Source organism: Pipra filicauda, unplaced genomic scaffold, assembly GCF_003945595.2.
Source record: "Pipra filicauda isolate LSUMZ 115617 unplaced genomic scaffold, ASM394559v2 scaffold2_size9829703_pilon, whole genome shotgun sequence".
Taxonomy (NCBI): Eukaryota; Metazoa; Chordata; class Aves; order Passeriformes; family Pipridae; genus Pipra; species Pipra filicauda.
In genome coordinates, this window is record NW_024104421.1 from 7,271,673 (window position 1) to 7,296,626 (window position 24,954).

The 24,954-nt window shown below is 43.2% G+C and overlaps 1 protein-coding gene and 1 long non-coding RNA gene across 4 annotated transcripts in view; one reads left to right on the plus strand and one right to left on the minus strand.

Moving 5' to 3' along the window:
• The window catches only part of TMEM178B (transmembrane protein 178B), a 217,495-nt gene that overhangs the window by 179,908 nt on the left and 12,633 nt on the right, over positions 1-24,954 (minus strand). The gene's annotated exons all lie outside the window — the stretch shown is intronic.
• On the plus strand, positions 1,796-24,750 carry LOC113999936. 3 transcript variants are annotated; one of them, XR_005564273.1, is made up of 4 exons: positions 1,796-2,107; positions 16,132-16,216; positions 17,103-18,355; positions 23,073-24,750. It is a non-coding gene; the product is annotated as an uncharacterized LOC113999936 (long non-coding RNA). The 3 variants fall into 3 exon arrangements; XR_003545036.2 differs by lacking the exon at positions 23,073-24,750 and having other exon boundaries at positions 17,103-19,785; XR_005564272.1 differs by lacking the exons at positions 1,796-2,107; positions 23,073-24,750 and adding an exon at positions 14,893-15,037 and having other exon boundaries at positions 17,103-19,785.

A 24,954-nucleotide genomic window follows, 5' to 3' on the forward strand; every position in this document is an offset into this window, starting at 1 on the left:
AAATTTTACAGCTATTCGTATTACTGTGCTTTCCTAATAAAAATACCCCTGTGCAATCTGCCATCACAGTGCCTCTGTGCCACTTAAGATAAATGTGGACACACAAAATAAAGCTGAAGAGGCTCATGGGCCTCATATCTTTTGGATATACAAGAGTCACACAAAAAAATGAAATCCAAAAGCAAGTATTGCAGTTCTTCAGAGTAGGATTTATTAGATTATTTTCTGAAGAAAAACCACAAAGTGTAGATGATGGTCCCACCAACCCCAACTTTAGCAGTATTTCCCAGGCAAATGATCTTTTTAGACAAGACTATAGCACTTACAAAGCATAGCATCAAATTCTACATTATGCTCCAACTGCAAAGCAGTAACCGTTTATATTTTACCAATACTTCCCACAGTATTTTGACTTTTAAGGTTCAGCTCCAGGAATAAAGCAATTATACTCTTGAAGGACAGCTGAAAACCTACCCTGAATATCTGGTTATTGATCAATAACCAGGAGAAAATAAAAATTAAGCTGACATTTGTCGATCATGTATGGTTTTTAAATCTCAACTTTTTTTTAGAGCTCGATTGACTTTATTGCACCTTTGGAGCGGATGTTGTCAAGTAATGCACAGAATGAAATTCAGGTATCAATGAAAGTATTACAACCTAGATTTTAGATGTAAATCCTTCATGAAAGAGATGGCCTTTCTAATACTTTTGCCATTTATAATATTCCTCTCAGCAACATCTGGCACAAAGTAGCAGTTACCCCCTAAAATCTCAGACAAGGTGATACATACCATAATAGAATTCATTAAATATAATCACTTATAGTACATAAAACGTCAATTCAATTAGACTGCTACCATTATAGCTTCCTGGTGATAATTTGCTCTACAAAAGTGTAACCTAGTACTCTTGCTATTTGTTACTCTGGGTGAAAAAAGAAGTGTTGCTACTGCACTATGTAAGGGACTATCAGAAGGTAAGAAAGCTGTTAGAGCCGTGGGTCTCATCCTATTTAAACTCATGGACCTATAAAGCACTTCAAACAGACGTATGGTCCCCTGAATAATGAATTTAAGCCTAATGACAATAGCCTCATCTTTCTCATTATCTTTCATAAACCCTTAGAAATAGTTCCTGGACCACTGGTCGAAGACCATTACTTTAAGGCAGCAAAGAATTACATGCTGACACATACAGTACTGCTGACTGAGTCATAAGCTGAATAATTACACATATTGCAGCAAAGCACAAACTCCTGTGGCTGGCCAGTCCAAGGCTCTGTGCCAGCACACGGGGACCTGTGTGAGCAACTGTCCCCATAAGCAGCATCAGTACAATAAATGAAACTACACACAGGAGGTAAATTGAGCACAGCAGTATTTGCTGGGTAAATACCTAAACAAGGATGCAGCGTGAGAGCTTTTAACTCCCATTCCCCCTTGCAAGTCACCAACTCCACATTCAAAAATCCCAAACTGAAAACACAACACTAAAGAACATGATTGGTCCCATTAACTCAATTGAATCCATTTTTCCTGAGCCATTTGGCTCCTGAACTAAGACCTTTTCTTAGGAAAGTGCTGATGAACTCTTTGCTTGTTTAAATCTACTTCCAGTTACTCATAAGTAAACACAGACTAGACATACCCGGAGCACTTTTCCCTCCCTGCTCATTCAGCAACTCCACAGGCCCAGTCACACCAGGCCCTGCTCCCCTTCAGGCCCACAAGCTCAGAGCCATCACACCCTGCCAGCGCTGGGACAGCTTCAGGGGGAGGTCTTGGGCAGATAGAGACCCCAGGCTACAGCCTCCTTATACTGAGAATAAAGAACTTGAACAGCCAGCCTGCACAGGCACAACCTCACAGGCAGCTGGTTTTGTTACCAGGATCACCCACAGCTGCTTTACAAGCCAGGTCTGCCCCAGGTGCATCACCCAGCTCGAGCACTGGCACTTCCCAGGGGGACATCACCACCTGAGGTGGCTCAGGCAAGAAACCCACCCAGCTACTCCCAAGAGGTGATGATCCCACAAACCAACAGGAAAGTCTCCCCAGGCCAAGGGAAGAATCAGGAAAGAAAAAGATGCCACGTCATCCCCAAGGTAATGCAGTGTTTCATTTTCTCAGGCTGCACAGCTGACAGCTACACAAGCCACACAGACACGGGGGAGGTACCTGCAGCACCAGCATGTCCCATGCCACCACCTAGACCAGGGGAACTCCCCACCTCAGGGACATGCCACCTCTGTACCCAAAAAGCCTCACTCTGAGGCACATGAGAGGTCACAGCCAGATGCTGCTTTTCTTCATGCAGTCTGCCAGCAAGGAGAGCTGCACCCACTCCAGGAGGGCACCAGAGCCCACACTGCTGGTTTGGCCTGCAGAGGCCACAGCAACCTTTGGTCCCCAGCTCACATTGCCAGCCCAGCACCAGCTCCCGCCAACCTTAGGGAACTCCAGGCACACAAAACCAGGCCCTACATGTACCCAGCCCCACACATACCTTGTTCAAATGCCAGGCAGTGCCTCACAAGGGGTGCAGCCCCACAAGACTGAACGCAGGGGGCTGGTAACAGGGTTCATCAGCACAGGGAGGGAGCCAGGCCCATGGCACCCTCAGAGATGGGGCTGCAGACAACCACCCCCAGCAGAGCTCAGAAAAGGGCTGACAACCCCAGGCTGAGCTGAAATGCCCCCTTGGGGGCGGGTTTGGGGGGGCCCCAGGTGATGCCAATGATGGTCATGAGGGCCTGTCATTGCCCACAGCTGGCAGTGCCTCTGATGAGGGCGAGCTGCACCTGCCACGCTGCCACCAGCCCCATGCAGGGCTTGTTTTCCCCACGGAGACGTGCAGGACCCTTGCCTAGGGTGCAGCTCCCCCTCAGTGCCTCGGTGGTGGCCCACAGCGGGGATCACCGGGCTGAGGGACTGCAGCTACTGCAACTGGCTCTGCCAGCATCCAGTCAGGATCTGACCCTGCGACGGCCGGGCTTGAGTGAAATGTAAATCTCTTTTCCCTCAAGAAAACTCCTAACTGATAAAAGGTAAACAAATCCCCCCATAAATGTTCCCAGGATTATTTACAGTGTTCTTTTGGCAGAAGAAATTAACAACTAGGGGCCTTATGTATGTCCCCCTCCAGCAGTAAGCAGCCACTGAAATAAATGAGTTGTCAGGCAAACAACAAGAGAAAAGTTCCCAAAATTTCCACCCCTGCACCGGCCCTTGGAGGACACTTGTGCCTTCTGTCTCTCACTCGCCTCACTCCTCCAGAAACCACCGGCACACGCAGCCAATATGAGCATTCTCCTGCTCATCTCCTCAGGTTCTTGTCCACACCCCACTTGCAGCCCTGCAGCACTGCCCAGGCACGTGTCATGCTCTCTGAAAATGCCCTCTGGAAATATTTAGCAAGCACTGCCTGAAGGTCTGATCCAGAACTGCTTCCTTGGGTCCAAACAGTCCACTGTGCTGAAGATGAACAAAATTTAAGCAGTCTGAAGTTTATTTGGGGAAGAAACCCGACGTTAACAGTAACACAGATCTCACCCCTGAGCTCGTGGGGGCTACTGCTAGAGGCTACACCACAGGCAGAGTAAGAGCTGGGCCTCTGGCAATGAAGAGATTTGTGAAGCAGCACAATGGAAGAACAAAGCAAGCAACCTTTGTTCTTCTTAACTGTGTGGCAAGGCACGTGATGGCCAGATTTTAATGTGTTTAGACTAAATGTTTATCTAAAACACTTGGAAGATTGGGCTAAGTTAACAAGATTTCTGAAATTTGTACACTCACTGGGAACATAATAGGGAGTCATAACCATGTAGCAATAAATTAATATGCAAATTAGATGTGTTGGGTTAGAAGAGGACAGGTTGAATGAATAAGGGACAGGGAGACTTGCATTCGCAAAGATGATATTTTTAATATTTCTTGATTATTGCATTCTGTCAGTCTAGAAGTTCACAAGTGTAAAAGGATAACAAGCCCCTACAAGGTCTGTGGCACTAGAGGGCTTCTTTGATGGTGCTAATGAAGCAGATGACTGTAACCTTCACAACTTTCCATAATATTAATTTTTGCAAATGTAACTAGAATTGATCAGTATCTATAATCTCATAACTGCCAGTCAACACTTTGGCATATTGCCAGAATATATGGAAAAGAAACTGATAGTGTGGAAGAAACAAAATGTCTTGTAGAGGGAAGCTGTCTCAGATAAGTGAACAGGTAATCTCCAGTTCACCTCTCTTCTGGTGCAAGTTGACTCCATGCAGAACAGCCTCCCAAATTTTGCCTCCAGGGCCTGTTACCTACCTCTATAGATACTTCACTGACAACAAAGTACTACGTGTTTTGACAGCAGAAGGTTCTTTGTAGTTTTCAGACTAATTTGTCACTTCCTTCTGTGTCACTTCTTATGATATACCCCTTTGAATCACACAAAGTAGCTCTTCTCATCTTAGCATTAACACCCACCAAATATTTGTAGTCTCTTAGTGCATCCCCGCCTTCATCATCTCATACCCACATTTAGCACTCCTAATCCTTCCACCTAAATCAATCCTGAAGCCATCTCGATAATTTTTGTTGCTTTTCTCTGAACTCCTCTCAGTATGTAGAGACACTGCTATTCAAGTTTTGTGCCAGGCTGGATGTGATGCTTTTAGGTGTGTATGCATCAGAACTGTGTAGAATTAATCTATTACCACCCTGAGCTGCAATACGTTTGTTCCGTATATGCAGTGCAAACACCGCTTTGCAAATTAATGTGTAATGTTCTATCCTGAGTTTCTGAGCTATCTCCAGGCTTTTACTTCTTTTTGAAAGTCATGAGTTCGAGATTATTTTTGTATCTTGCTTTGTCCCTTAGTAGAGATACAGAGATCATGTAAAAAACAATCAGAAAAATCTCAATAGGAGGAGCATCAGAATGCACCATAATAATCAGAAAAGAAGGCTCCGACATATTTTCTGAAGTTTCCATGGCATTTTGCTTCAAAGAAAAAATTGGTTTCCATAAATTCTTGTTTAGTCTCTGTGTGCACAGAGATTACTGCTAGGACAGCAAAGGATCACCAAATCCCACAATCACACAGTCCTGAGACCACTGTGGAGCAGCATCCATCACCATATATCACAGAATCACAGAATCAACCAGGTTGGAAAAGACCTCTGAGACCACTGAGTCCAACCCATGACCCAACACCACCCTGTCAACACATAGAACTTTTATAGCCTTGGATTATGTATAGCTGCATTCACATGGTAAAGGAATCTGTGACAGGATCACAGGGAGACATGTGGTACAAGGTCTTGCTGACAGATGGACAGGAGATTCAGAAGACAATGAGAAAACAGTACTGGATCAAGGGACTCAAAGTCACCCAACTCACACATGGGACAAATGAACAAGTACACAGAGGAGGATCCCCCCAGCCCTCTTAAAAAGCCCCAACCTTGCCTTGTTGGTAAGGTGTAATTCTCCTCTCTTACCCTGAACTGGCTGCTGCCCACTCACTGTCCTGAGGGTCCCTGAGTAACCAGTTACCTGTGTGTTCCTGATGTGAGAGGCCATTTGCTGCGTGCTGGCCATCTCTTCTTCAAAGATAGGGAACCTTATGAGTTATGCTACAATTTGCATGGGAAGACATGGTCAATGCAAAAGAGGCAGGAGATGAAGACTGGGTTAAATAACAGGCTAACTTGAAAGGACAAGACTAATAATAACAAAATGGGACAAGGGAAGGAGACAGAAAAAAAGGGAGCAGAGAAGAGCAGGGATCAAAGGAGCGGGAAGAATAGCAGTATGGAGATTGAGAAGAAAGGTTGTGACAGCCCCAGACTGTCACACCGCAGGGCGGCAGACTGTGTCAGGCCATTAGGAAAATGATTTCGTGACACACACAAATGTGATCCAAAGGAAGCCCTGGCAGCTTCCAAAGGGACACCCTCTGCATTTCAAACACTACTGACGTAACACAGAGGGGCCCCAGACTGAGCCACTAGTAGGTGAGTAGGTGTTTGAAGGCAGTAGCCAACAGCCATTTCTGCTGAGGCAAAACCTGGCCACACATCTGCTAGAAAAGTCAACAAAAATCTCTTCTTTCTCCAGACAGAAACTGAGTAACTCGAATAGCATTGTGACAGTAATATTCTTTCCTTTAACTGCACACTCTTTACTAACACATTTCAAATGCCCTACAAAGGAGGCATCTCTGCTGCTAAAAGGTGAACAGGCTGCGGCTCAGGAGGGTGAAGTTGCTTCCTAAGGTGGCCTTGCACAAATCAGAAAATAGAGACCAGCCATTGCTCTCCTGCTCTAGTGCACTATTTGCAAAGCAATGCTTCATATAAGCATGATCTGTTCCCCCCTCTACTTCGTGGGGAATAGTTCTTCTTCAAACAGAATATGCTTCCTTTGGTTTCTTACAGCTACCCTGGTGACAGGATAAAATCCAGGTGACATCCACTCTTCCCTTCAGCATTCATCATCAGATATTAGATAAGTATGGTTAAGGGAAAGGACTAGAGCCCTCTCAAGCAGGGATATCTTCTTAACTCTGCACCCTGGCCGGCTCCCTCCTCCTTGTCTGACTACTCAGCATGTTATGTACACGACAAGTGGACTAAAGTAACATTTAAGACAAGACCTAACACTCATTAAAAATAGGTGAGACCTCAAAGCAAGCTTAAACTGCATCCTCACCTCAACCTGAAGAGATGGAAGATAGCAACTTCCTACACAGATCACTGGTGGTTTCTGTCACAGCCCATGTCAGGCTGCCACATGTGCATTAAATACATGAATGCACATGTCAAGGAGCTTGGGAGGGTGTTCAGTATCATGTGCCAAACCCCACGTGGAAACAAGCTCTCCCAACAAGGAGAACTACGGGGCTGGAAACCCCAAATCTGCCTGCATCTTCCATTGGCCAGCTGATCACTTTGCAGAGCAGACCCCCACATATTCCTTTCTTGCCCCACCCATAGCCTCCTTCCCCTTTTTGATCCCAGAAACACATTTTGTTTTGCAAGCTAGAGGATGGGTAAAAGTTGGGAGGAAGGAAGGCAAAAGAGAATTCTCCCAGGCTTAGTATCCCAGGGGCTCACCAGAGGGTTTGTCTGAGAAATACTTTGTTAAAATTAAATGCATTTGTGATGGATTTATGCATTACATAAAACCAACTCCATCTTAGGAGATCTGCTCTTTGGATCATCCTGTTCTGGCCTGCTTTACAGATAGCACATATTAACCAATTAATGCTGAAGAGTCAGCCTAGCTATGGATGAATGGCTTGGATTAATCTCTTTTGTCTTGTGTATGATAAACACCAACTTGTCAGCTAAATCCTGTCTGTAGAAACTTTATCAGAGATGATTATGCATGAGTCAGAAAGGACACAGCCTGACTTTCAGATCCCAATTTGAGTTTAAGGGCTGGCTGGTTAGAAACATCACCTTGAAAACCAAGTAAATTTGATCTGGATGTCACTGAAGAGAATAAATATGGAGTCTGGTGATGTAATTTTTCTCCAAAGTCACTTTTATGTCTGCAGCAGGATTTTACCTTTATTTGAATGAAGACCTTTCTTTTGACTTTTCTTGTCTTTGTACTTTATAAACAATGTAAGAAGAAAAAGAAAGCAAAAGAAAAAATTAGAAAAGATAATTGCCAGTTTGGGGCAGTGACATTCTTAGATGTGACACTACATATAGCTGCAGAGGACAGAAACCAATAAAAGTTATTTATAGGATTTCTAAGTTGAGTAGATAAAGGTCAAGATGTTTACCTGACCCATTGCTAGAGTTAATGGGCTGGAGATTATTTTAAAGGAACCAAAGTGGGATGAAATATTTACGTATCCATAATAAAGTTACACATTATGAAAATTTAATGCATTTAATTTTCAAATAATTTTTGTCTGTTTTCACATTCAAGTGTGCAAGATCAAACTACCAAAAATTAAGATGCTGTTTTAGTAAAGAATGATGCATCAGATACAGTTGGCTAAATAAAAAAATTAAATTCGAATCAAACTGAATAAAATTTTTAAAACTTTTTTGTGAAATTATAAGACAGGAAATTCATTTCAGGTCAACTCAGAATGTTTTGGTCAAACCATAGTGAAATGCTCTGGTTTTTGATATTTTTATCTGGATCAATTTTTCCTGGAGAAATATTCCCTAAAAAATTAAAGTCTATTTTAAGAATACTAAAAATTGTCACAATTTCCACAATTATATTTGTAGTGCTGAAAAAAAAAAATTTCACCTCTATGTTTCCCTTCACTCTTCCTTACCCTCAAACTCTGCAGTGACTATTTTGTCACTACACATGACAAAAAATCACAAAAGTCTCTGATTTTGCCCCAAATTCATAAGCTTACTGTTTATGAAAAAAAAATTGGATCAGCTCTGCAATGCCAATAATTCAACCACATCACAGAGACATCATCCTTCTTTTTTCTGTCTGATCACATTGACTGGAGGCTTTATTGAGAGTTATAATACTGGAGATGAGAGTCTTCATTTCTCTTCATTCCCTGGGTAGACCATTGTGCTATTTAGGAAGGAAGGATGCTTTTATAGCTAAGGCATAAGACTAAGGGTCAAGATATTTGGACACACTTCCAGCTCTAGCTCAGATTTTTGTGCAATTGCAGACAAGGCAATCTGAATTTCTTGGCAAAATAAGGAAAACAGAATACCTCCATAATTCTTTCACTGTTTAGATTTTATGTTTTGAGGCAGTCTTTCTCCCTACCACAGTAGTCAACTCAAAATGAGATACGCTGTCCGTAACTGGGGACTAGGCTTTCTGCTGGGACCCTTGCTAGAAATCTCATGCTGGAGTTCAGTTTTAATGTTTTGAGATGAATTTTAATGTACCCTGAATTTTAATGTGTCTGTAATACTGCACACAGCTGCAGAAGCAGCCAGAGTACAGGTATGGAGCAAAGCTCTCCCCCACTGTAAGGAAAGCCATAAAGACATGATGAAGTAATGGCAAACAGTTGGCCTCCAAGAAGGCACTTCCCACTGCTGTGCACGGTTCAACTGTCAGGGCGTGGGGAGAGGAAGTGGTGAAAGAGAGGAGGCTCTGGGGGGTTAACAGCAGGCAGTAGTCAGTACCTGCTTACCAAGATAAATGAATAAATAAATCACAATCAAAATTAAATATCTCAGTTACCAAACAGGGGTTTTCAGCTGATTCAAACTGAATGTCTACTCTGGTGTTTTGGTTCTGAGAAAAATCAGCTATTTTGACTTTCCATATCAGTTCTTGCAAGCCTTCCCCAGACTGAAAATCAGCTGCCTGTAGCTCCAAGCAAAACAGCCCAACTGCTCTCCCTCCTCCTGGGCCACAGCTCTGGCTCTGCATCTCACCCCATCTGTACCCCAACAGAGCCGAGTACCTCTGGGTAGTCACAGCGAGGCTGATGATGCTCGATGGCTCGGAAAGACCAGACAGCATCCCTATTTGTCCACAGCGTGATACCCTGTGTAGACCAAAAACCGATGTGCTGAGCACAGCCTGGGCTGCCAGTCTCTGCTCTGCCTCAGCAGAGGTGGGGCAGAGGCTGCCAGAGAGGCTTTTTGCCACCTTGGTGTCTTCCGAAGATGGAGGCTGTCTGGGGACTGCGACCATCCCATGAGTTAAGTCAGAGCAACCCCAGAGACTGCTCTAATTTATGCAGACCTGAAATAGCTTTTACAGCTATTTTACAGCTTGTGTTATTTCCATTCTATTGAAAGTGAATAAGCACAAAACTTAAAGCCTGTTCTCCTTGCGCTTTTGCTGAGGTTTCAGTCCAGCCATACTGACCCTGACTACGCTTAAGATTTCCCAAAAAAAGCTCCGTTTGTGATGGTGGTTTGGTAATGCAGACAACTGTCTGCTAATAATTGACTGAGACCAATACATTTCACGTAAGCCACTTATGGTAATGACTTTTGGTCACTAGTGATGCAAGCAAGGTCAAGTTAAAACCCATGGGTGAGAGACTGCACAGTCCCTTCTGAGTCCCTTAGGACATCCATTCTCCACTGATGATAACTGAAGTAGCAGGGTGTCTTGCTGGGAAAACCTAATTTGCAAGCAAGGAAATATCTTGGAGCTTGTGCAGGGCTGTCAGCAGTGTGACACTGCTGGGCTGGAAATATTCTGAGCAAATATGATAAGGTGAAACTGGCCAGTAGCAAGGCCTATGTGCCATGTCACTTCCAGAGCTCTATTTTAAGGATTTAAGAGAGATTAAAGTTGTTTAGAAAAGTGAATTTCTCCCCAGAGAGAGAAACGGCCTATCCCAAAATCAAAGCAAACACCAAGTAATTTTAATTTCTTTTTCCCTTTTACCTGTGTCCTCTCCTTTTAACAATTTACATAACTTTGTTCACTCTTGCAAAATGAAACAAGGTCTGACTTGCATGTCCCGTAATGTCAGTACAGTAGGAAACAAAAACTGACCATCCATGACCTGAATAATAACAACTCCAATCATAAAGCAAAAAGTTCAGCTAATGTATGTTTAAGGGATTCTTCCCTTCTTTTCACTTCTCGCAACCATGGCATTATCTTCTCCAGAGGCCACCAGCTCTTCATGCAGCAGCCAAGAACCTGTTTCTGCAATGCAGGTGATGTAGGAGCTGCAGGGCAGGGGATGTAGGAGCTCAGGAGCTATATATGGGGCCCAAAAGGGCTTGTTCTCTTATACAGGTTACTTGAGAAGGGCTGGGCAGTGAACACTTAGGACGTTTTGGCCAGTAAGGGCAGATTCCCTGCAAATTGTACCCTGGGTCTTTCTGCAGACTATGAGGGGAAAAAAAACCCAAAATCAAGTTCTTGCTTTTTAATTGAAATACAGCAAATATGTTTTTTTAATAGTCTGCTTTCCCATGTGGTGTAACATCTACGTAGGAATTTTTAAGAGACATGATGCAGCACGTCTGTGTTTGAAACAATAATAATAATAATCTTATCTCAAGCCCACAGGATGCTGAGGGGTTCAGTGTTGGGTGAAATGTCACCCTTGCAGAGGATAGGCTGAGGAATTTGTGTGCAGCGGGAGCTTGTGATCTGAGCACGGGGGGTTAGAAGAGGGCTGCATTTCATGACCTACAAAAGAGAAAAAAATGAGATTTACAGTCCAAATGTGCTGAGCAGCCCTTTCCCTTCAGTTATTAGAGGCACTTGGCATATAATTCATAATCGCCTAATGGCAGGTTGGTGGGGGAGGTGCCCACTGCCATTCAACATCAAAATCCCTCCAGAAACAGCAGTAACAGGCTCTGCTCATATTTATATCATGACAATAAATGGCTGCCAGGAAGATACCAGCAAATATCAGAATAAATAATTCAGTAAGTAACAGAAGATCACGAAGACTAACACATGTTTCTGTTTCCTCTCCTTTTCTCTCTCCCCATCCTTTATATACATGCTCTTTCTCTTCTGGTCTCCCAAATTTCCCTGCTTTTGTGCATTACTTCTCCTCCTTTTTCTTATGTACACAAAATCATGGCTTAAAATCCAGCTTTCCTGTTTCTCTGCTTTCTAGCCTCTGACAAGCTTCTAATAGTTTTCCTGCATTTATCCTTCCTCTCTAACTTTCCCTTATATTCTTTCCTTCTTGTACTGCCTGTTCCTGTCATCACCCAACACATCCCTTCTTGTGGGACAACTGGCAGTGCTGACTTGTCAGGGTAAACTCAGTTCTGAGTTATGTTACAGTAAAATGCTGCTGAAGTTGATAAAATCCTTTTGGCTTGATCTTGGAGCAGCAGCAGAATATGGCCCTGCATTAAGAGCATTCCTAAGGTTATTGCATTGCTGTGACACCAGATCCACCAAGTTACCCAAAGTATGGAAGGGATGTGTGCTTTCAAGTGGATTTGTTTATGGCTTTGCATACTTGGACACATAAAATACTCCAAGTCTTGATCTACATTCAGGAAAGGCAGAAAACCCTTTGGCTGACACATAAGGAGTGTCAGGCACTCCTTGTCCCGTGCCACAACCTCCATGTGATGTTAAATCATAAATGTGATCATTCATTCAGATGCCCAGTAGAGTAGAGGCCATGGGACTGTCCTGAATTCAACTCTGTTCAGAAGATACAATCTCAGTTTTCAAGGTGTTTTCAATGGAGAATTTCTCACCTCTGAGAGCAAGCTGTTCCTGGGGTTAATGCCTTCCCCACTAACTGGGGAAGGCATTAACCGTTGTTGGCCTTATATCTCATTCAAATTCAGCTGGTCTAACCTCACCCTTCCACTCACGATGAACCCAGTAACTGCCTGCTAGATACTGAGTCCTCTCTGAGCAGGTTGCCTTTCCATATGCAGTTTTATAGCCTATGATAAAGCCATCCCTCTATCTTCAGCTTGGCTGGCTGAGCTCCATAAGCCTTGCATTACCAAGCATGCCCTCCTCAACCATTTCCACAGAGCTACCTGGTTTGCATTACTCCCCAAACTATTATTAATACACTTTATGGACCACTTTGTCATGGTTTTTTTTTCTAGTTCTTTAATAAAAATGATAACTAGCCTAATGCAAAGAGCTGTTACCTGTAACACCCTGTGAAATCTGGTTTATGTCTATAGAAAATTTCATTTTAAACTCCATAATTTACCCAGCTTTTAAATCCACTTAATGTGCATCATGTTGATTTCTGTAGTTTATTAATCAAAATTTCATCTGGTGCCCATTCAAGTGCCTAAAAGAAGAGAAGGAATATTCAATCAACGCTAAAGCCTTTACCAACAAAAATTAGTTTAATGAGATCTATTGTTATAAATCCATGTTGATTAGCATTAGTTAGCATATCTGTATTTAATTCTTTATTACTTTATTCATTAATTACATTAGCTGCTACATTACTTATTCTAGTATTGTTATATCTACACTTTTCAAGAGTTTGAATGATATCAACTTTCTTCTAGGTCTTTGATATTTCACCAGTATCCTGACAAATTCTAAAAGTCACCATTTATAGGAATTAAGTCTGGACATTTCTTAACCAGCTCTTTTAAAATGCTTGGTATCAAATTATTCAGATCAATTAAATTAAAATGACCGAAATTATTAACTGCTCTGTCAGTCTAAGTTACTGCTGGAGAAAGAAGTATTTTGTTGTCATCACATGGCAAGAATATCTCATCTAGTTTTTTCCCCAAAAGAAGAATAAAAATTATTATTAATTAAACATTATCAAAGAGATCCTTGATTTCCACAGGTTTTCTTAATCATTTCCATTTGGCAAAAGACAAATACTATCATTAGTATTTCCATCACTAATATGCTTTGCTATTACAGAATACATAATAATAATTTACTTGGAAGAGTCTGGGTTTTAATAGCTTTTGGAGCTTTGCTTCCTGTATTGACACAGCAACACACAGCTTGCCCTTCTTGTACTTCTTTTCCTATATAGCTTTTATCGTTCCAGGTTTCTGATTTCCAGATATTTCAGTGTGTTTGCTTTTCTTCTTCCTGTATGTGAGAAAAGGCCCATTCACAGTTTTTATTTCCTGCCAGTTTTACTTCCCCTCATAGCAAAGTTATTGCAATTTTTAACAGTATAGTCTTCTTTCTCATATACAGCACCAAGTTTTTTTGCAGACATGTAGTAGAATCTTGTCAGTAAGTTCCCAATTACCTGATAAAATTGTTTAGATTTTATTTCAAATTTAATTTGGTTCTTCATTATTTTCAGCTTTGTGAAATGTTACACAGTTCTTCCTCCTTTTGCCTTCAACCTTCAGGGCTTTATTTTGGATAATACACTTGTGTGGTTCAGTGGGGTTCATTTCTCAACAGGCAAATATTTACAACTATTCAATATTTACCTGTCTCTGAATATGCAGTTGCAGACATGCAGAGCAGGGAGATGCTCACGCAGAAGGGATAGGAAACATGCTGGATCTACTCTTCCAATGCCAGACCAGCAAGAAAAGACTTCACAGGCCTGAACATGCCGTCATGTCACCATGTGGTCTGACACCCCCTGTGCTGTCAGAACTGTGCTGACCCTGATAGTCGGCAGCCTGGCTTTAACTTAAACCACCCGTGCACGACCGTAGAGTCATCAAAGTGTACTGAAAGCTATGAATCTGTGCTGAAAGGAACAATTTAACTGAGTTAAGCAGAATGATTTAAGTCATCCCCAGCTATGCAGTCCTCTGCCACCCATGGGCAAAGCAGGCAAGTTTTGTAAGCAAATCCTTTCCCAGCACACGGGCTTAGTCATCAGTGAAAGCTGCTGGCTCGCTCCCATCCCAACTGTGGTTCAGCTGCTGCTCAGAGGTCAGCTCTGCAGGCACTTGATAAAGCTTCAATTAAGTGCTCTTCTTGCAGCACTCGCTGATTTACACATCTTCTGCCCGCACCGGCCATTTTGCTGAATAAGCCCGCACGACGGCAGGGACCGCGTACGCACCAGTGCCCAACTGCCCCTGCCTACAGCAGAATTAAGCTCCTCGAGCCTGGGCGTCACCAGGCAGCTTAAAATAAATGACAATATTCAAATGAAGCGCTTAAAAGGATGGGGGGAATAGAGCCACAGAGCCCATAGTACGAATATTACTACAGATACTTCAGCTGGGTAATTAATAATACACGGTGTATCTATTCCAGACAGTTTCTGAGCCGCTATTTCCTTCTGGAGATGTGCACATCAGCGTTCAGATGTGCACTGTGGCAGGATGGTATAAAAATTTGGGTGATGTGGACATCGTGGTGCGCTTCTCCAGCCTGTGTAACAGCCTGGAAGATCAGCCCCCCGAAAGAGGTTAAAATCCAAAGGCCCGACCTTACCTGCTCATTAACCGGGGTCACACTTAACTGCAGAGAGCAGCTTTTATCGAAGCCTCACACTCATGTTCAACTGCTTAGGCTACAAGTCAAAATGGAAAGTGACTCGTAATGACTGCAAATCCCTCTGGGAAAAATGAAAAAGTAACAAGCATAAGAGGATGGAAATTGTTTTCTTGACACAACGTGCATCAAGGAAGATCTGCGTTATTTATTTGTGAGTGACGCTGGTTGAAAGGGAATGTTTACATTTGCAGTTTTCACAAAAGAAATGAGTTCTGCAGAGATAGTGACATTAGAGGCATATTGGATTATTCTAGGAAAGACCTACCATATTTATTTGCAAAGGTAGTTATAAGAATTGATAGAAAGTCTCAGATTATTTTTCCTTGAACTTTTTTTGGGCAGCGGTTCAGAATAACAACCTCAAAAAATTCGCTCAAACATTTATTTATCAACCCAGGCACAAAATCTTCCTCCTTGCCAGGAGCATAGTAAAGAAACAAATGAACATAATTTTACTCTCTCCTCAGGAAAAAAATACATATCCCAGCCAAAGAGGCAAATGGAATTTGGCAAGACTGAATTGTTGACATGCTTTTATTACACTAACAAATAAAATGTTAACTGCAAGTGTTACGTGGCACTTGCCTTGTATGTAGGTCATTTTCTCTAGGCAAACTTCCTGCTCCACTCAAGGTAAGATTTCAGGGGATTCACATGGCAGTGAACCTGTGCAAGAAGGAGTGATTAGTAAGTCCCTGGGAGGTTTGGTTTAGAAGGCCTTTCTCCATTTCTTCCTCGAGACATTTCACAAGCAAAAATTAATGCTGGGCAAAAGCTGTGTCCCACTGAAGTCAAAGGCATGTTTGCTTCTGACTTCAGCAAGGCTGACTTTGCTCCCCTGGACTTAAAAGCAGTTTTGCTTCAGCAGGAACAGAGTAAAAGCTATGTGTGATCTTCAGCACGTTGCCCTGGGCTAACTCCAGGGAACACGATCCTCTCAAAGCCCAGCTGCAGACATGAGAACTTATTTAAGACTACTTTAAAATGCAAATTACAGTGGTATGCTCATCATATGCCTATGGATCCACTAGCATGAAAATATGCACAGTCCAGAAATATCCATGATCTAAGGAGGGTCATCAGCACCAGGATGCTGAGAGTTAAAAGTAAAAATCACATATAAGGGTCCATCCTAAACTTACGCAACAAAGAACAGACTATCAGCCTGGATTTGCTCTGATTGTTCATGCTTTTCTTGGTTTAAGTCTCAACCCCTAACCTCATTTTAATATGGATTTTCTACAGGCTCACTGCAAGAACAACAGACAGGCAGCCATGGATTGCAAGGATATAAATTCATCCAAGGGCTGCAGTGGCCAGAGCTGATACAGTAAGTGATTACTATCACCCATTACTTCCTGGTGCTGCATTTTGTAGAAGCCAGCTGATCACTGATTATTCCAGGTAGCAAGGAAAAAAAAATAAAACGGCATCACAGTTACTCTCACTTAATGATTTTGGCAACCCAAGCCTGTTTTGTCGTGTTGGTGCCACCCACAGTGCCAGACCCATGGCAACGTTCCAGGGCTTACAGGCAGTTACCCAGGTCCTATGGAAATGGCCATCAGCAAAGCAGGAGCAGTTCCCCACGGGCATCAAGAGCCCACACAGGTGTAGCAGTGCAGGGAGTCACAGTGTGCACGAGGAGGGGATGGGTGGCTGCTTCCCCACCACGTGCCACAGGGCACAGGAGGCACCAGGCAGAGCAAGGGCGAGCTGTCAGACCAGTCTTCCTCCATAAATTGCCCCACAGTGATGGCTGTGGAAGACCTGCATTGCCAAACATGAGCCTCCATGGACAAGGCCAACAAGGTGGCTTTGCCAGGCACACTGGTGCTGCCTGGAGGCTACAACTTGTCTGTATTGCTCTCGGCTCCTCCCCTTCCCATGCTTCTTGGTGCAAGGCAAAGCTGCAAAGACTACAGACTCCTGAGGGGTTTGTCCCTGGCCTGAACTTGTTTGAAGGGGTTAATTCCAAAAGGCTCCTGCGTCCTCTCACATACTGCTCTGTAGACATGTTCTGTGCTAGTCACAGCCTCCTAGCAAAGCTGTGTGCTTTGATACAGGCTATACTCTGCCCATGAGGGCAGACAGGACATGTTCAGTTATCCGTCCTCGCCCCGATGGAAACAAGCTAATGCCTACTGTATTTTCACGAGAGCTGTCCCCCATCTAATTTTAAATGTCACTTGTAATAGCTGTTTTTTCTTCCCCAGATAACTTTTGCAGCCCTGCAGTTGAAGTCATCTGAAACCACAAGATTGGAGTTTGAACGGCACTTGATATTATCAGTGAGCTGAGCCACTGCTCTGCACCTCAGCCACCATTTTCCCCTTCCATCCTTCACTGAGATGTATGTGCAAATCCAAAGGAACCAGTCAGTCAAATGTGGTGAAGCTATCAAACACACTGCTGCTCTTCCCCAGCAGAAGAAGCCTCACTAAAGCCAAGGGAATATCTGAGAAACTGCAGCCAGTAGAGGGATTTAGGCCTTCCACAATGCGTGACAAAGCTGTCATTAAAGCAATGGAGCAGTCCTGGGATCTTGAAAAATGCAAAGATAATAGTGTAAACAATGAGGAAGACTTGTTTGAGGAAAAAATTCCCAGCACACCACAGTATGCTCTTGAGCCTCCTGAATTCACTGTCGTCTGCAATGCTCCTATCCCCTTGGAGGAATTGCTGCACTATCCAAACCTCAATCAGACAAACTTATTCTGAGTCCCTTATGATGTTTGGGTTATAAGGCTCATGCTGTATATTGATTTGTCTTCTCCTCCTCCCTGCCCACCTCAGGGCCTCATTTCCCATTTCGTCTACATCGGTTTCCTGGATTGCAGAGGGAATTGTCTCAAGGTCATACCAAGATGCTTCAGAAGGGCTCAGCGATGAAAAATGTATGCAGCCCAAAATATTGTCTAAAAGCAATAGACTGAATATATAATGCCTGAGCCCCAAAAGAGTTCTGATGTATTTAAGACACAGGGATATAGATGCACACTTTTAAAAACTGCCCGTACTTCACCAGTTAAAACGATGAGAACAAATGAGGCTGTGATCTGTCAAGTGATCCTTCATCACTCCCAGCACAGGCCCATAATCCTTCAGTTGTGATTATGCAAAGGAATATTACATTGATCCTGTAAAATATCTCTGATTGGATCAATGTTATTTTCTCTCGCATTGACAAGGTCTTACCAGAGAATGACTGTAATTCCACTGCTAACACTGTCTTAGTGAAATCCCCCAATAAATCCTCCAAGCAGCACTGTTAGTAATACTTTTATTAGACTAACTAAACAAGATATTTATATGTAGGGCTTTCCAAAGGACTCTGGCTTCTGCTTCAGTTTCTGGGAATTTTTTATCCTCAGACAAGTCTTCCTCATTGTTTACACTATCATTGTTTACACTGTTGATCAACAGTGCTCTCCTGGAAGACTTGCCCCCAAGGAGGCTCTGCAAGGATGTAAGTGGCAGATGAAATTACCCTTTCAAGATTCAAAAGGTTGGTCACAGATATACCCTTGTCCTGCCCCTACTACAGCAAGGACCCAAATGCATCTTTGACAGAAAAATCTCACAGCGAATCTGGTTCACAGACAAGACTGGAGTTCAGAGTCTCTCCATACATTTCACAAACAGGCTGTCAGTGAACAGTTTGCTAACAGCCAAAGGGAAAACATGGTCTTTATGTACCTTCTGTCATTTCAATATTTGTTCAAGGCCTGGCCTTCATACTCAACAAGACCCGATCCCCTTCTAGCCACTGCTGTTTCTCCTTACCGGTGCTTCCATTCTCTTCCTCTCTTGCCCTTCTCTCTTTGTGTAAATTTCCTCTACTTTTGCCACCATTTTCTTTTCTCCACAGCTCCAGGCTTTCGGTCCCAGTGGTTTCAACCCCACACTGACCTCCCCTTCATCACTGAAGCTGAATTGTCACCTCCTGGTTTGAAATGTGATGCTCCAGTGAAATGAATGGCGGATGCCAGTGATCACCTTGTCAAGTCATTTTTTCAGGCTGCCTAGGTGCTCAGGCACCCACTGCATCTCTGGTTTCCCCTGGTTCCCTTCAGTAAAGTTTCCTGAAGCCATGAGAGCTGCAAACATATTTCTGACTTATCTTTCTAAACATTTAAATACAACCATAAGAATCATGAAAAAACAAAGTACTGCATCTAACATAAAGCTCAAGTGCAGCTGAAAGGCCAGTATATACAGCCATACATCAATTAGCAGATGAAAAAGCTACAAAGACAAGATATCAACAGAAAAATATCAAACAAAACACCGTGACAGACACTAGGCCTTTTTAAATCCTTAGAAACCAGGTTGGCATCTGTGATGGGTAAACTCTGGCTCTTACATGTTTCATGTGAAAATTTTCTTCATATTCTTTACAGCAATATACTGAAATGTCAGAGGAGTCACTTCTCAGCTCCCAGGCCCTTAGAAACAAAGGAAAAATAATTGATATTAGCCTTTGAAACCAAACAGCCTGACAGTAAAAGTAACTGTTAAAGATTATAGGGAGTACTCCTGACGTATTTCCTCTATTCACATCCATATTTTTACATGTTGCCTCTACCTTCTGGTTCAAATATCTGTGCACCAGATGCTTAAACTGTGGTGTCAGCTTTGAAGGTCATTGCCATAGCTGAGAGAGACCGAAACTTTCTCACTCAAATTAAAACTTAAACTCAGGAGCACTGACCTGCCTGGGTGCCTGAAGGGGTGGGTTCTATGACAAATGTTATGGATGTGAAATTGCACCATTATAAGCAGCCCAGTCTGTGGACCCTGATGGCCCTGGTTAATTCATTGGCACATTGACAGGGTCCTGGGTGCATGACCCTGGCACCCATTCACCAACCAGTTTCCACCAAATCTAACATAAGTTCCTGTGGCCTCTTCCAAAGCCATGCATAATGACAAGCTCCTGCTCTAGAGGAGTGATACAGGTCAAAATACACTTAGCACAGACCAAAACCCTGGAAAGAAAATGTTGAAATGAATGGAGAAGTGCTTATATCTGATCCCTAAGTTAGGACCAAGTCCTGCTATGGTGTAAATTGCCACCAGGATGGATAGAAATGGGGCAATTTGTGCCCTCTGAGACATGCAATAAACATTATCACAAGCAGCCTGAAAAGTCTTAGGCCTCAGAGGACATATTTCAGTGCTTAACTCGTGCCCAAGATGAACTTAATTTTCTAGGTGACAGGTACAATGCACCACCCAACCAGAGCAATCAAGTGCAGGTAACCTCAAATTTCAGGTTCAGAAACTCCCAAAATGCCATGAGCTACATTCAAAGGAAGAAAAATCTTTAAAGAAGACATGTCAGTACAGTCATCCTAATGCTGTCTGCCAAAAACTACACCTCAGTAACACCATCAAATGGACACCATGACCCCTCAGATGGAAGAAAGGATGGCTGCAGGTGAAGCAGAGCTTGGGCCTGAAGACCTGCCCATGCCTCAGCACTGCAGGCAACTTTCCACTAAGTACTGCTTCTTTCCCATTTCTCTCTCTTTGTACTTGTACTCTTGGAGTGATGCACAGGCAAAGACGGCTTTGGTGCTGAAGAGTTCATCTGCCCCTGCTGCTGCTTCTTCATTTGAAGGCATTGACAATGCAATTAGTTGCTGTGCCACAGGCAGGATGCTAACAATAACTGATGAACAAGTGGGGGAAAGATGTGCCACAAGTTCTGGTGTGGCACAGAGTGCAGGGGACACCAGTAGGGACAGAATGGGGTTCCTAACTGCAGGGACAAGACAGAAAGATTGGGGAAGAAGCAGATGGCCCTGTAGCACCATCACTGTCAGACACCATCACTTACACAGATAGACACCTTTCCTCCCTCCAACCATTCAAGTAGCCTCTCCTTCCTTCCCTTGAAGACACTTGTTGCCACAGTTTTCCCCATGAAACCTCCTGTTTAAAAACCTGCATGAAACAAGTCCCTGTGCTTTCTCCACACAGAAGTTTCCAAGTCCCGAGGCCAAGGCAGTGCACAACCCCACTCTGCAGTCACTTCATCACTGGGAAACACGGACCTTATAGAGTGGCCAGTGAGACAGTTGTGTCCTGGTCTCATCCCCACAAAGCTGATGCCACTGCCAGCAGTCTGTGACTACCTTTCCCCCCACAATCAATGAATTACAAGGAATAGCATTTGAAAACTGGAGGCTCCTCAGGACACTAGGTGAAAAGGATGCCTTTTTCCTCTTAGACACAGAATATTATTTCATGGCAAAAGGATGGCTCAAGTCTACATAAAGGAGTAAAGAAAACCACTTTCCTCTGCCCTTGTTCTAAATCCTAAGCAGTGTATAGTGGTTTACTGTAGAGTCCCTCTGCCGTAGATACAAGTCTTCTAAAAAGCAGCTGTCTCACAGTCACACAGCTCAGCACACGGGCAGAGGACCTCACACCCAGCTGCTCCCACATATGTGACATGCCCATAGAGGCAATGCCATCAATGTCCAGTCTCCCTCCCTTGGTCTTTGCTACCACTTCAAGCAGAAGAAGGGATGCTTTCATAAGACTGGGGTCATTCCTCAATAGAAGTAAAAAATGAAAATTCCTTCTCTGATCCTCTATAGATAACAACCCTCCTTCTCCAGGTACCAAGGCACAGAGCTGGGTAACAGTTTCTGCCAATAATGCAGAAGGCAGCTTTGCTACTTTGACTCTCAGGTAAGGTTCTCTGAACTTCCAGACAGGCAGAGATCCCTGCTTGTCTTGCTCCACACTGATGCAACCAGGCTTCCACCTTTTCTGAGAGCTTAACTATAGCCCAAAAAGGCTATCCCAGATGATGTTTTCCTACCTTTAGTGCTGTGGAGCACTTTATGTTCTCTGTAAGACTTTTCCCAACGAGTTTTTTGAGAATTGTGGTCTGCTGCTGCACACACAACTGAACAAAGCCCAGAGTGGGTGCCTTTAGCATTCATAAGCTGGTGGATCTTGGGACAAAATCCTTCCCGCTATACAGAAACTCCCCCAGCATCACCAGCCAAATGGCTGAACGTTTTGTGAACTGAAACACATATCTCATGGTAATTTAAATATGTGCAAATAAGAGTTTAATTCCGCTGCTGCCAGCCATTCCAGACGTTTAAATATAGTACGCAAATTCTCTTTTATTTTATATAAACTATTTTAATGAAGAAGCTGAGGGCTCTACATTCTCCTGGCTTACGAATACAAATAGCTGAGAATCTAACAGCCCTTTGCTGTTGTTGAGCTAAGGCAATCTGAAATGGAAAGCAGATGAGGGAGCCAGGAAACAAAGTCCCTATTAACTACATTATCTAAAGGAAAGCTGGCTGAAGTGTGCATTAAGTGCACAGACTCCACATCCCCAGTCCTTCCTGGATGTGGGGGGGGGGCACAGGAAGGAAACAAAGTGAGGCTCAGATCTGAATGAGACATGGTGCAGCTGGGTTTGCCTTAGGTCTCTCCCCTCTCACCAGACACCTGTGGCTGGTATCAGGCAGGCTGGTGATGAACACTCTTCCATCAGGTGCTGCTTGATACAGAGCTGAATATGCTCCTCCTTCAGTAAGACAAAAGAGGAATTAATAGTAATAATAAATTAATCTTTCACCATCCTGTGGCAAGTTTCACAAGGACATAGCACTAAAAAGGACTGTATTCATTTTTCTTGCATAGCATTGCAAGGGAAGTGTGAATCATAGAAATGTTTAGGATGGAAAAGACCTTTAAGATCATCAAGTCATTCTAGTTGGGCTGTGGCCTTTCCAATTTCCTCACTGCATAACCTCACAACATCTTTGTAGTCCTAAGGAGTTGCCTGCCCCTTTTTCCAAAAGTCATAATCTCTCTTCCTAAGACATCACTAGCCCTTGTGTCAACTAGAAGGATAGAGGAGAACACTATTTGTGCTCCCAATCCCTTAACCAGTTACTTCAAAGCCCTGAAGTCTCTCTTTGGACTTCATGTTGCAACTTCTTCACTTGCCCACCTGAAAAATCCATAATGGATAATCATGCGAGGGCTGTAACAGGTCAGGAAGCTTTGTCTTCACATCCTTAACCTGGGCCTCAGGGAGGCAGCAGGCATTCCTAAGAATTGGGTCCAGTCTGAATATGGGAACTTCTGTGTCTCTCAGGAGAGAGTCTCCTATGACAATAACCTGTCTTTTTTCTTTCCAGGAGCAGTTTTGACACAGGGAGTAGGCTGACTTAACCTCGGTGATACCTCCAAGCCAGATGAACCGTTGGCACGTGTAATGGTTCCAAAAACCTGTTTGAAGTGCTGTGGCCTCATTGCTCTTTCCAGAGACCCACTTCAGCACAGCTTCTAGCCTACCTGTATTCATGGCCCTCACACACACCGTTTTCTCTGCTAATGTCATCCTTAGCTTAAGCACATCTTCCCCCTCTCCTGTGTTTAACTCCTTTTCTTCTGGATAACAATTCCATTTGTAAAATAGATCTTTCATTACTTTTCTCACACTAGTAATCCCACTCCAGGCCTGCTTGGAATTCATCTTCATCACAGGTGGTTGACGAGAATTGCAAAGATTGTAACAGAGAAGGCTTGATTTACACCTTGCCCATGACTTTAACATTTCTCTTCTTGAAATATCCAGCTAGCTCTGTTCTTCAGTCACATCTGCCTTTCTCCTGGCCATGGTTCTGCTGCTCTCTGTCTGCACTTCAAGATATGTGCACCTTAATGAACCCCTTGTCCCCGCTAAGGTGTGTCTACATCCCAGCTGAGCTAAGGGTGAGATTCAGGTATGCGCCTTTCCCACCCTGAAAGGAAACCCTCTGCAGTACCTGCCCAGGGAGAAGGCATCTGAGCCCAAATCTCCTCATAGCCTGGATGTCTGGAGGACCAGAATTCCAATCTGCAACACAGAGGGTATTTAGTCAATAATGTAAACGTTCTCCAGGACAAAAAGTTTACATAGAAAGAAATTTCACAACTTTCCTGTCACCCAGTCCTCAACATTACCCAGTTCCTTGTATATAGTCCAGGACTTCTTTCTCTAAGCAATGTCTCATTCTTGGGGCAGCAGGAAATGTCTTAAGTTCATTCCTTTGTGCCCAGCCCAATGAGAGCTGTCACCTCCTCTTACAGACCCTGCTCCAGCATCACTAATGATATTATTAAAAAAGGTCGGTCGCCTTCTTCAGGAACTCTTCTGTTGACCTTTATCTTGAAACTCCCTCTCTCAGCACTTTTTGCTTTCCTTTGGTCAGTTCCTTAAACACACTGTAAATTGTGTACTAATTACCTTAACATTGAAATAACCCAGTTCCTTAGGGGCAGAATATAAAATCCTTTACCAAAATCCTGATAACTTAGGTCTAAGGCATTTCCTTATCTCAAACCCCAGTTATCTTCCTAGCAAAATATGGCACGGTAGTCTGGCACAGTTCAAATAGGAAAACATACATTGCATGTTGATTTCATTTTTCCCCCGTGCATTTAATTAATCTTTCCTTTAGAACTTACTTTAAACAGTATTATTGGTATTATTATGATCAAACTAAAAGGTCCACTGTGGCCCAGACAACTTTTGCTCCTTTCTTTAAATATAGATTTGCTACTTTTCATTCCTAATGTACCACCCTAATTAGACAGATTTATTGAAAATCCTTTTTACTGGATTTGCAATGTCACATCTTTCAGAAGTCTGAGATGGAAATTATCCAACTTCCCAATTTGAGCCCATTAAGCTATTTGAGTTTTTCCATTTGCCCTGTTCCTGTTGGCTGGCTCCTTTGTCTCTCTGATCACCATAACATTCCTCCCCATCTCTTTAACCTTTATAAAACATCGTATGAGCAGAACTGGGCAATCTTGAGGACTAGTGAATACAAAAGGGATGAAATTTAACACAAAACAGGAGCTCATGTGGTTAGGGACTAAAAAAGTGAGATTTTTTTCCAATGTGAACTTTTGTCCTGCAGGATATTTGGATTGTTGAGCAACTGTCCTCTGTGTAAAACAGGGATAATTCCACTCTTCAAAATCCTTTATGGTTAAAGATCAAGAAGTACAGTACTCGGATACTCTCTTAAT